Source organism: Prionailurus bengalensis, chromosome C1 (assembly GCF_016509475.1).
Source record: "Prionailurus bengalensis isolate Pbe53 chromosome C1, Fcat_Pben_1.1_paternal_pri, whole genome shotgun sequence".
NCBI classification, from domain to species: Eukaryota; Metazoa; Chordata; class Mammalia; order Carnivora; family Felidae; genus Prionailurus; species Prionailurus bengalensis.
This window is the reverse complement of record NC_057345.1, coordinates 156,343,805-156,357,122: the sequence shown is the minus strand read 5'-3', so window position 1 is coordinate 156,357,122 and position 13,318 is coordinate 156,343,805. Positions and strand designations below refer to the sequence as shown.

Genomic DNA, 13,318 nt, shown 5'->3' with positions numbered 1-13,318 from the left:
CAGATGAATCTTACCTTGAGTCTCATTCATATCTGATTTTGATATTTAGATGAGACTTTCAGCTTGACTTTAGAATTCATGGTGGAAAGAGTTAAGACTTTTGGAGCTGCTGCAATGGCATACTTGTATTTTGTATATGAGAACGACATGAATGCTATATACACAGGAGTGGAAGGGTATTATGTCCCTCCAGAATTCATTTGTTGAAGCCCTAACGCCCAATGTGATGGCAACTGGAGACAGACTTGGGGAGGTAAACAGATTTCAATGAGATGACGAAGGTGTGACCCTCGTGATGGGGTTATTGCCCTTATAAAAGAAGAGGTGCCAGAAGGCATGTTTCCTCTCCACCATGTGAGAATACAGTGAAAAAGCCTCTGCAAGCCAGGAAGAGAACCCGTCCCAGAAAACTGAATCTTGATCTTGGACTTACCAACCTCCAAAAACATGAGAAATAAATCTCTGTTGTTTAAGGCACCCAGTCTACAGTATTTTGTTTTGAGAGCCAGAGCTGATTAATACAAATATTTTTCCCAAATTTCTATTTCTTTAATAACTTTTGTTTTTGATTTTTCTTTTCCTGCTCTGTACTTGAAAGATCCAATGTCTTTTGATGGTTTTAAATGCATTTATTCTTCTTTTTTTTTTTTTTTTTTTGGTCTGGTCACTACCTTACCCTTCACTGTTTTCTTTTCCTTCCTTCCTTCCTCCTCCTCCTTCTTTTTTTTTTTTTCAATTTTTTTTTTAACGTTCATTTATTTTTGAGACAGAGACAGAGCATGAACGGGGAGGGTCAGAGAGAGGGAGACACAGAATCTGAAACAGGCTCCAGGCTCTCAGCTGTCAGCACAGAGCCCGACGCGGGGCTCGAACTCACGGACCACAAGATCATGACCTGAGCTGAAGTCGGCCGCTTAACCGACTGAGCCACCCAGGCGCCCCTCCTCCTTCTTCTTAATTCAGCAATTATCTCTATCTTCCTGAAAGACATGATAGATATTTTAATATATTCTATCTCCCTGGAATCTCCAATACCTTCCATGGCTTTCTCCCCCAGAAAGTTCTTTTTTTCACTAGATTAAAAAACAAATTCCAGTCTAATAAAGAAAAGCTTTAATTTTTTAAAAGAAAATATAGGAGAACATATTTATGATCTTAGGATAAGGAAAAATAGTCTTAAGTGAGATCCTCGCCAAAAAAAAAAAAAAAAAAGTGAGTAATTTTAACTTTTGCATTGTGCCAAATAGGTAATGAACAGGTTCAAGTACCGATTGAATTTACTGGTTTATTTTTCTCATTATTTCGAAATTTAGATTACTATTTCTGAAAGAATCAAGTGAAGTTCTACTCCAAGAGAAATCACATCTTACTTTGGCAAATTTCTGACCATTTGGCCTTTAAGATTTGCAGACTAATAAGCAAGTTTTGAACTCCATCTGAAGTTTACTCATACTCTGTGAAGCTCAGACTCCGGGCAGCAATTACACCTAAGCCAGGCAGGCAAATAAGCTTGATACTTCCAACCTCCTTCCCTTCTTCAGGCATACACAGGTTTTTGCAGCATGCAACTTACAGTGTGTTAAAAAGTCGCACTGGAAGCTTCCACGTTGGTAAACTAGTAGAGGAGATTCGGGAAGAGCCGTGTACCTGGAGAGAGCATGGAAGCTCCCCTCCGGTTCTCTCATCCCTTGTGTTCTGTGTCTTTCTCTGGTTATTCATTCCCAGTCTGCTCAAAAGCTCACCTTTCTGCACAAACCCCTTTTTTCTGGAATAGGTGCGGCCTCCTCGAGGCTGTACAGAGACCAGGGGAGCACTACCGTCCAGAGGCCAGTCCCAAAGCCGGAACTACGATTTCCAGCGGCCCCTACAGAGGGCGCCGGTCGGACCTGTGGCGCAGGCTTGGGCGATGCTGTTCCCGCCAATTCTCGCGGTAATCCTGTGGCACAGAGTTCCTCGCTCAGCGGAGACGGAGACGTTTGACTGGTTGAGCTGACCCAGCTGCTTCAACTTTGTTACCTGAGGCTCTTTCCCTCCGCCCAGTACTATCGCTGGCTCCGCTATAACGAAGTGATAAAAAATTACTTTCACACCGTGAGTTTTCTTTCACACTGAAAGATGACATTTACATTCGCTACCAGCCCTTCAACAGCCAAAGTGATCTGGAAAAGGAGATGCAGGAAGTGCACAGCATATTCCCACAGACCCAATAGGCATAATACAGTGAAGCTGGGAGTTTTCCAGGCTCAGGAAGGAGAATTTGTAGTTGACGTTGATATCACAGGCTATGAAAATGCGAGAAGTTCTGGTTCTGTAGACATACGTTCTAAGTCCCGGATCCTCATGATAATGGCCATATGCACCATCGACTGAGCACTGAAGGAGGACTTTGGATTTAGGCATCGTCTCTGGGTATGTTCTGGTAGGAGAAATGTTCATTGTTAAGTCTGTGATAAAGGTTAGAAAATTATCCTACTTAGTGCACTCTGGGATACTTGACAGTGTGAGTCTTGTAAAGGGCGGTGAAGACATTAAAAAACAAAGTTCACCTAAGTGAAAGTGAATACCTTTCGTCAGAAAATCTATAAACAATTTAAAAATACTTGGAAAAATATGCCTTCGTTGATCAATATAGTCTTGAAAATAAAGAAAGCTGGGATGAGACTTTAGCACTTGCTCCTGAAACAATGCAGATCTTCCAAAAGCATCACAGTTCATTCAGCATTGGGAGCATTTCAAGAAGGTAGCCAGTGGATGTCAAAATAATATAAAATGTGACAAATGTGGACCAGGCCTGAGTGCTAACGTCTCATCCCAGCTTTCTTTATTTTCAAGACTATATTGATCAACGAAGGCAGATTTTTCCAAGTATCAAGATTCCTGGAAGAAGCGATAATAGGAAGAATAAGTGGATTGCAGATAAATTTGTAAAATTCAATACATACAATAATTCTAAGATTTCTCATATGAATACTCAGCTCTACCAATTGCCATTTATAGAGGTAAGTGAGCAGTAATATGCCTGAGACTGTAATCTCACCCCATGGATGCAGCCTCCTTATTTTTGGAGGGAATGTTTTAGGTGTATTGAGGGCTTTGTCCTTGAGTCTTTGACATTTAAATGAATTACACCTGGCTTGTGTATTCAGTTCTTAATTTTGCTTACTAATGTTTTTATTCATCAGGCTACACCCTACTTTTAAAAATCATTTTAATTTGTATCTTTTACAAAAAGTTGTATCTTTTACAACTCTTGCAAATGTAGCTCCTAACTTCTTCCCTCAGAAACAATTGAATTAGTCCCCTGTAAAGAAGCACTTAGAAAAAACAGCTAACTGCACCAACATAAAGCCACTGTAAATGTCAAAATACTTGGACTTTCTACATATCTAGATACTTTAATTTTAAAGCTTTTGTTTATTCCACGTTTGACTTTGTGCAATAGATTTTGAAGTATCAGATTTCTTTTGCCTGGTTTTACAACCAATCTAGACAAAACAGTTGTTCTGGTTTGTATTCTATCTTCCGAGAAACATTGAGAAGCAAGCTATTGGGCTAGTGCTTTCCATGACTTATGAAAATTTTCCTTCCTTTGCACTTCCTTTAACATTGTTTTCTCTATAGCTACACAGTCTTTTTTTTTTTTCCTTTTATCTTTTGGTTTACATAAAGCAGACTAATGCAGGCAATACATCAAAATGACTTGCATTTCTTTCTCTTTTCTAATTTTTTAAGAAATATCAGACTATTGTGCAAACAAAACATATCACTCTTGATTGTGGTCTGTATATGAGGATCATGAAAATGGCACAGTAAAAAACAATCTAAATCAGAGTAGATGTGGTAGAAAGCCAATCAGCGTGCCTTATGAGAAGCATTAAGTGAGATTTTAGCTCCACCTAGTGTTCTGTGATAGGATCACATCTTGGAAATGAAAATTAATCCACCACAGGCAAGACTCAGTTAGGCAGCTAGCGTATGGCTGGGCACATACTCAAAGCAGCTACAGTCAAAGGCATGTTACTTTGTATTTCTTAGTTACTGTACTGAAAAACAGCCATGCAAGAGAAACATTCTTAGGTCTAAGGAATTGTCCAGGGGCACCTGGGTGGCTCAGTCTGTTTTAAGTGTGAGCCTCTTGATCTCAGCTCAGGTCATGACCTCATGGTTAGTGAGACTGAGCCCAGCATCTGGCTCTGCCTTGACAGCCTGCTTGGGATTCTTTCTTTCCTTCCCTCCCTGCCCCTTCCCTGCTCACACTCTCTGTTTCTCTCAAAATAAATAAATAAACTAAAAAAAAAAAAGAATTTTCCAAATATTTACAGGGCCAATCAGTACCAGTGATCTTTCATATATCAGCTTTAAAAATAGGAATGTTTGCGATGATAGAAAACCTGATTTAATGAAAATAGCGAGTGGGTGATGGAAGTCAGATGGTAGTAACACTTGGAAATAACTAAGTTCGCAACACATCTAAGGATAATTTTACATATGCACAAATAAGGTCATACTGTGCTTTATTTTGTTTCCTCTTAGTGCAAGTTGATTTCAATACAACCATTCTGGAATTGGATTGAGATAGTAGACAAAAAAACAAAGACAAAGACTATGAATAATTCAATAAATATATTTGATTACATAACCATGGCTATATTTGCAGGAGGGGGAAGCTAAAATTCACCAAATAAAGATAGTCTTTATTATATACCTATGGAACATTTACAAAACTTAATCATGCACTTGAATAAGAAGAATATCTTAAATTAAAAAAATAAAGTGTTTATAGATCACATTCTCATAATAAAACTAGAAAAAAGATTTTAAAATGTGTTATAATTATTTAGGAATTAAGAGGCACACCCAACTCTTAAAGGGAACAAAAAAATAAAATTACAAACTAAGAAACAGTAAAAAGGAAAATACTTCGTAACAACATCTAGGGGATCTAGAAAAAGCAGGATTGAGAAAAAATTTTACCCTCAAAATACTCCACTGTTCATGAAGAAAGATAATAAGTAAATAAGTATTTAAATAAGTAAATAAATAAGTTTACTTATAAATAAATTTAAATAAGTAAATAAATAAGTATTAAATAAGTATTTATCTTAAGCTATTAGGAATGGCAATTCGTATGGAATAGGCAATTGCCTATTATGAATGGCAATCTCAAATGAGGAAAGAAAATTAGTAAAGATGTAAAAGACCAATTTGCTTAAAAACGTTTTATTAAAAAACAGTAATGGGGCACCTGAGTGGCTCAGTCAATAAAGCATCCTATTCTTGATTTTGGCTCATCATGGTCTCAGGGTTCAGTTCATGAGTTCTTTTGAGTCACTGAGTCCCCTGCTTGGGATTCTCTCTCTCTCCCTCCCTCTCTGCCCCTCCCCTGCTCACACATGTTCTGTCTCTCTCTTTCTCTCTCAAAATAAATAAATAAACTTAAAAAAAGAGAAACAATAATATAAAACCAAAACATGCCTATTTGTGTCTGGTTGAAGGGGCCAAACCCAGTATTATCTCAGCAAATTTTCCAAAGTCTGACTGCCCCATGAACCCAAATCAGAGGCAATTTAGCATTTTTAATCAACACCTTTTTCAAAATGTATTGATACTCCATCTAATTTTGAATTGCCATAAGAGTTTCTTACCATCCAAGTTGGGCCCATTTTAATTTTCATATATTCCTGCACAGAGGTTAGGAGTAATTGTCCCATTTTTTCTCTACAGGGCCCGAAAGTAAATACCTTAGGGTTTGTGAGCTGGATTGTGTTTAGTGTCTGTCCTAGCTACTCAAACTGCCATTGTTGCTCAAAGGCAGCCATAAACAAGATGTAAATGAATCAGTGTGGCTGTGTTCCAATACAAATTTGTTTATAAAGGGAAAAACAGGGATTTAGAGATGAACTTGGCCTATGGGCTGTGTTTGCTGACCCTGGGTTACAGTTAAATACTGATTTCAATAAGTGAATAGGCACCATGGATCTATATGTGAATATATAAACAAGTTCACTTCAAAACAAAGAACATATTCATTTTAGAATGATAATAAAAATAATAAAATAATAATTATGACAACTACTATTATAATTATCATTTTGGTGTATCCTTTCTACAGGTTAGGAACTTTAAATAGTGTTTTACATGCAATATCTCACTTAATATCCACATCACCCTGTGAAATAGAAACTGATATAATTGCCCTTTCCAGATGGAGAAACTGAGGTTTATACACTTAAGATATTTGCCCAATGCTCTAACTGAAAGGTGGCAGTTTGGGATTTAAAGTCATGTCTGCCAAGTCCAAGTTCTAAGCAGCCCTACAGAAATACTTCAAATACTTGGAATCACGATGTCATATACCCCACACATGAAGGTATTTTTCTGGGGTTCAGGAAGCTATTGCCGAATGTCTGTATTTCTGTGAAGGCACTTCCATTCCATATCCCAGGAAGCAATACATCATCCCATCCTCCCTTCCTACCTTGCTCCAGCATTCAGTTCTCCCTAAAGGTAGAAGTGAGCATTCCAATGCTGTTCCCTGAGTCACATACTCATGAGGTTCAGACCAAAGCATTATAATTTAGGCAGCTGTACACACCCTCTCTTGTCCTGTTGGAGTGAACTGTGTCCAGACACAGCACATGCTTGCCGTTATAAATTCCATGGAGTAAGCTGAAGAAGCAAGGATTGTTTTAGGCCCAACTTGTCCACCTGCAATGTAATGAATAGAACAGAGACTTGAGGGTCTTGAATCCTAGGCTCAAAATAAAGATAGAAATACCCTGCTACATTCTTCAATCCAGCTTTATTAGTAAAAATTCTGAGCCTATTTTAATACTTACTGGGTCCTTGACCGACTTTAATTGGTTCAGTTCCCAAAGATGGGAAAAGTGAATAAGTAGGCTTGCTCAAACCTCCTCACTATAGGGACCATAGAAATTATAATACATTCCTGAGGCTACCTGAGAGTCCACGTTGTTTCTGGAATTTATTATGTGCCTAGAGTATACCCAAAGGCAGAGTAACTATAAAATCTGTTGAATTCTCTCCATTTGACAACTCTTTAAGAGAATTTCTTAAACAATTGCCTATAATGAAATTAATAGAAGACCAACAAGTTATAGTCTGACCATGAAACAGGCTGGAACTGAACTTACTAAGTCAGGGAAATTTCAGAAGACTGTTGAATGAACTACAAGGGCCAATGGTAGACACCACTTAAATGAACAGTTTGATATGATGAAGTTCAACTACAACATGATGATTAAGTCAATAACAAGGACATTTAAGGAAGAATAGTTACCAATTCTTCTGTTTTTATGAAATCGAAATGTTTAACCTTATGTAAGAAGAATGTAATTCGGGCACAAAGATACATCCTTTAACTGAAAAATACCATGCCAGACCAATAAATTACTGAAGAATAAGCTCATTTTTTCACATTTTAAATAGCTCCTTTTAGATTCTAGATTCCAGGGACACCTGGGTGGCTCAGTTGGTTAGGCATCCGACTTCGGCTCAGGTCATGATCTCATGGTTTTTGGGTTTGAGCCCTGCGTCGGGCTCTGTGCTGACAGCTCAGAGCCTGGAGCCTGCTTCGAATTCTGTGTCTCCTTCTCTCTGCCCCTCCCCCACTTGTGCTCTGTCTCTCTCTGTCTCTCAAAACTAAATAAATGTAAAAAAAAAAAAATCTAGATTCTAGATTCTAGAGGTCTAGCCTAAGCCTCCGGCTTGGGACATTCATCAGAACTTTGCTTTCGTGCAATCAGGCAGAAATACACATTCTCTTGGCATCACCTAGTGAGATCACAGCCTGTCAGTTTGCACTCTGCAGCTACTAGGAAAGCAAAACTTTGGGATGTGAGAATTTTCCCTGGGTAATTGTAACAGAGGTGATAGAAATGTCTGGCACATAAAAGGTTTTTTTCTTAAATTTGAGGATTAAAACTTGCTAATCACACAACATTTAACATGCACAGCCAGAAGAGAGTTGGAATTATTCCTTTTCTATCTACATAGTTTCAGTAATAACAATAAAGAATAAAGGGTTTTTTTAGGGGAAAAAACAACTGTCTGTTGTATTTGAATATAAAATTATACCAAGACAGGGATCCTTTCCACTGTTATTTAAATATATATTCAATCAACCTTGGAGAAGTTCTAACCAGTAGATAGAATTGATTAGATGTACAACAAATGAAAAAAGATAAACATCTATTAATTGGATACAAAAGTGAAATTAAGTTTTATATTATGGGTAAATTAATAGAACACTGTATTCTAGTGGAAAGTAAACATTTTGAAATGTGAGTTGTAGTTTAGGGTATGGGTAAAAGGGTGTAATTAACACAAAGGAAAATGTAAACATTGCTTTTAATTTTCTGGGAAAGTTTGGTTTGAATAATGTAATTCCAGAATTTTTTTAGGTAGTGAAATTTGTATATCCAACTGTTGTATGCTTAGATTTATATCATTAACTCTCAGGAGCTATTTTTTCCCTCTAATAATCTTACACAACTGCATAAAATATTTGGTACTTCACAAAGTTAGCACATACCTAAATCATCGTCGATAGGTATTTACAGTTACATTGACTAGTCACCCTTCTCCCACTATCAATCTTGTACTCCTCCAGGGGTAATCCAGTTTTGAAAAACTAAGATATATTGAAGCCACTTAAAGCATCTCTGAAAACAAAACAAAAAACTGGAATTCTTTAGAATATGCCAAGAATTGCTTTTATTCTCTGTTCTCAGCAGTAACTAAATAATTGACTTTTTTAGGTGAATCAGTTCTAGTTCTTTGTTCCTTTGACAACCTTAAAACAAAAAAAAATAAATTTATGGTCATACTAAAGGGGTATTAAATTCCTATTGATATTGTAGCAAATATCACAAACATAGTGGCCTAAAACAACCCAAAGTCACTATGACTATCTTATAATATTGGAGACACCTAACATCAAGGTGTCTGAGGACTGCATTCTTTGTGGAGACTCTAGAGAAAAATCTGTTTCCTTGTTTTTTCCAGCATCTCTGACTCTAACATCTCACCTCCTTCTTGTAAGGACCCTTGTGATTACATTGGATCCACTCAGATACACCAGGGTAATCTCCCTAACACAAGATCTTTAACTTAATCAAATCTACAAAGTCCCTTTTGCCAGGTAAGGTAACATATTGACAGGTTCTGTGGATTGGGACATGGACATCCTTGGTGGAGGGGGAGGATGTCATTCTGTCTATTGCAGTAGCATTTAGAAACTTGAGTCTAAATTTAATATGGTCTAGGAAAGAGAAATAATATAATAGAGATGAAAAAAAAAAGAGAAAGCCTTTTTGGAAACAGTTTAAGTTCCTTCTTTATCACTAAAACTACAACGAAAGAGGTCAATGAAATTTCTATGGGATATTAAATGGGAAATAAGTTCTGTTATGGCAGAAGCTGGCTTTTTTGGAGAGTAATTGTGTAATTATTTTAATCTGTTTTAAGGGATATTTAAACAGTTTATAGATGTAAATTGCCTTCCCTTTCTTATTATCTGCTTTATCTGTCCTTCTATAGATATTTAATGGAAGTCAGAAAAAAAGTAGAAAAAGAACTTCATGTTTAAGAATTTTGTAAAAGGTATCAATCTGACCAGCGTCACAATTATACTCTAGTGCAAGCCCCACCACTTAATGTGTAAATTATTATGTATCTAGATACTAGAGTTTTTTTTCAAAACCACCCCCTACAATCTATCCTTCAGATTATTCTTAATACATGCTGCTTAGCAATCACTGTTTTTTGAACACCTTAAATCATACCACTTGATGGAGTGCTTTGTTAATCAATTCTTTCATTCACTAATTTATTCTACTGATATTTTATTGGCTATTTTCTAGAGTTTGTGCTAGAAACTGTGTGGGGAAGGGGGTGTGTGACAAGCACAAAAAAGAATGCAAAAAATATGAATCATTGCCTTTTCCAGGCTCACCACCACTGCTTTGAATTGCTTTGTTGCTTTAGGGCAACAGTAGCATAGTGGTTAGTGACGAAGATCATAGACAGTAGACTCAGGCTTTCTAGGTTCAGACAGGGGCTCAACCATTTCTAATCCTTCTGATCTTGAAAAATTACTAACTCCTTTGTGCCTCACATTTTTCCTCATTAAAGTGAGAATTGTTTTAGCCCTTACCTAAGGGGGTTTTTTGAAGTTGAACCCAATCTGTGTAAAGTGCTGAACCTAGTGCCCAACGCATCACGAAGCCTTCAGTAGATGTTAGCCATTATTATTGCCCTTTCCTCACTTATTTCTATAAGGAATATCTCCCAACCAAAGAGCCCCAGGCTTATTCTAATAATGAGTGAAAGGGAAAACTGGAGAAGAAGAGAGGGTGGTAAGATTTGCTTTGATTGGAGCACAGGATTTCTCTTGAAAGAGAAGAGGGGAAACAGAGAAAACAAACAGATCGCCAAGAAGTATAAGAAACATTGAAAGTGAAAAAAATAAGGAAATTATTTTTAATAACATGCCTTAGTAAAATAGTAAGGCTTTAGAAATTTTAAGAGGATATAGTAATCGAAACTAAAATTGCTTTCATTTATTGTAAGGTTGTCAAATCATTTTTTTCATTAATTCATTCAACAAATTATTAATGAGCTAAGACTATGTGTCACATCTTGTGCAAGGTTCTCGTGATAGTTATGAACAAAAAATAAAACTGGTTTATGTCTGCATTTAGCTTTTGTTCAGGGAAAATGGCAAACATTGATTGCATAATCAGACACAGAAATGTTACATTGTTAATGTTGCAATTGCTGTAATTGTAAAAGTGGGGGAGTTTGATCCACTCAGGATGGTCAACAAAGCTTTTGTTGGTATCTGAAGTATGATTAAGGGAAGGAGTGTAGCCTATTCTAGGAACAGAAGGAGGGGGTGTGGCTGGGGTGCATTCAGTGAATGCTTGAAGTGAAAGGAAATTGGAGGGGTAGAAAGATGTCAAACCATATAGGGCCATGTGAGTCCTTGTGCGTGCGTGTGTGTGTGTGTGTGTGAGTTTCTATGTGAGTCTTTTCCCCCCTCCCCTTCTATATGAGTGTTACTAGAGATTTTGGGTTTTGTCTTTAGGAGAAATGGACTGATGTAATCAGTTTCATACTGTGAAAGGATTTTTCTTCAGAGACTGCATAAATAAAAGATATGTGGATGGACATGTGGGAGGCCATTGCTTGCATTCACTCTGAGGAGGGCCAAGAGTGGCTAGGTTAGGGTAATGATGACATAAATGTTGATGAGTTTATTGATTTAAAAACTGTTTAAAAGTGAATCAATAGGTTCCAGTAACAATGACGGAATAGGTGTGAGGTTCAAGGAGCAGGTGTGACAGATGACTTTTAATTTTCTGGCTTGACTAATTAGTTGGGTAGATAGCAGCTGCATTCCTGGAAGACTGGAGGAGGAGACTAGAAATTGCATTGGATTTATTTTTGACTCCAAAAAATCTGTCCTCAAAATGAAAACAGAATTTGTTTAGAAGTAAAATCATCACCCTAGAGATCAGCCAAGGGTACTGATTAACTATGAACATGCAATATTGAAATTTACTGTTAAAAGTCTACAAATTGACCAAATTTGAAATTGTAATTTGGGGGGAAAGGTGCTAATCAAGGCAGAAGATATAAAATATTCTGTCCAATGTTTTGTTTTGGTTTGTTTCACAGTGTTATTTTAGTTTCAGGTGTACAATATAATGATTCAGCAATTCTGTACATTTCTCAGTGCTCATCAAGATAAGTGTATTCTTAATTTCCTTTATCTATTTCACCCATCACTCCACCCACCTCCCCTCTAGCAGCCACCAGTTTGTTCTCTGTATTTAAGAGTCTGGCTTTTTGCTTGTCTCTTTTTGTTTTTGTTTATTCATTTGTTTTGTTTCTTAAATTCCACATATGAGTGAAATGATATGGTATCTGTCTTTTTATCTCACTGACTTATTTCACTCAACATTATACCCTCTAGACTCATCCATGTTGTTGCAAATGGTAAGATTTCATTCTTTTTTTATGGCTGAGTAATATTTCATTGTGTGTGTGTGTATTTATATCTCACATCTTCTTCATGTATTAATCAATAAAGGGATACTTGTGTTTCTTTCATATCTTGGCTATTGTGAATAATACTGAAATAAACATAGGAGTGCATATATCTTTTTGAATTAGTGTTTTTGTTTTCTTTGGGTAAATACCCAGTGGTGGAATTATTGGATCATATGGCAATTCTATTTTTACTTTCTGAGAAACTTTCATAATGTTTTCCACTGTGGCTGCAGCAGCTTGCATTCCCACCAACAATGCATAAGGGCTCTTTTTTCTCCACATCCTCGCCAACACTTGTTATTTCTTGCATTTTTTATTTTAGCCATTCTGACAGGTGTAAAGTGATATCTCATTGTGGTTTTGATTTGCATTTTCCTAATGATTAGTGATATTGAGCATCTTTTTGTGTGTTTTCTGGCAGTCCGTATGTCTTCCTTGGAAAAATGTCTGTTCAGGTCCTCTGCCCATGTTTAAATTAGATTATTTGGGTTTTTTGGTGTTGAGTTGTATGTTTTTATATATTTTGGATACTAACCCCTTACTGGTCTTTTTGTTTTGTTGATGGTTTCCTTTGCCATGCAAAAGCTTTTTATTTTTGTGTAGTCCTAGTAGTTTACTTTTGTTTTTGTTTCCTTTGCCTCAGGAGACATATCTAAAAAAAATGTTTTTATGACTAATGTCAAAGACATTTCTGCCTATGTTTTCTTCTAGGAATTTTATGGTTTCAGGTTTCCCATTTAGATCTTTAATCCATTTTGAGTTTATTTTTGCGTATGGTGTAAGAAAGTGGTCTAATTCAATTATTTTGCATGTAGCTGTCCAGTTTTCCCAACACCATTTGTTGAAGAAACTTTTGCTCTCATAGTATTTCTTGCCTCTTCTGTTGTAGATTAACTGACCATAAAATCATGGTTTTATTTTGGACTTTCTATTCTGTTCTACTGATTTATATGTCTATTATTGTGCCAGCACTAAATTGTTTTGATTACTACAGCTTTGTAGTGTATCTTGAAATCTGGGATTGTGATAACCTCCAGCTTTGTTCTTTTTCAAGATTGCTTTGGATGCTCAGGATTGTTTTTGTGGTTCCTTACAAAGTTTAGGATTATTTGCTGTAATTCTGTGAAAAGTGCTGTTGGTAAATTGATAGAGATTGCATTAAATCTGTAGATTGCTTAGATAATAGGGACATTTTAACAATGTTGGTTCTTCCAATGTGCAATGTTCTTTTTTATTTGTT

At 36.5% G+C, this 13,318-nt stretch overlaps 1 pseudogene; it reads left to right on the top strand.

The window, feature by feature from the left end:
• Positions 1-272: 272 nt before the first annotated feature.
• Positions 273-2,842, top strand: LOC122479488 (annotated as a pseudogene).
• Positions 2,843-13,318: the final 10,476 nt, after the last annotated feature.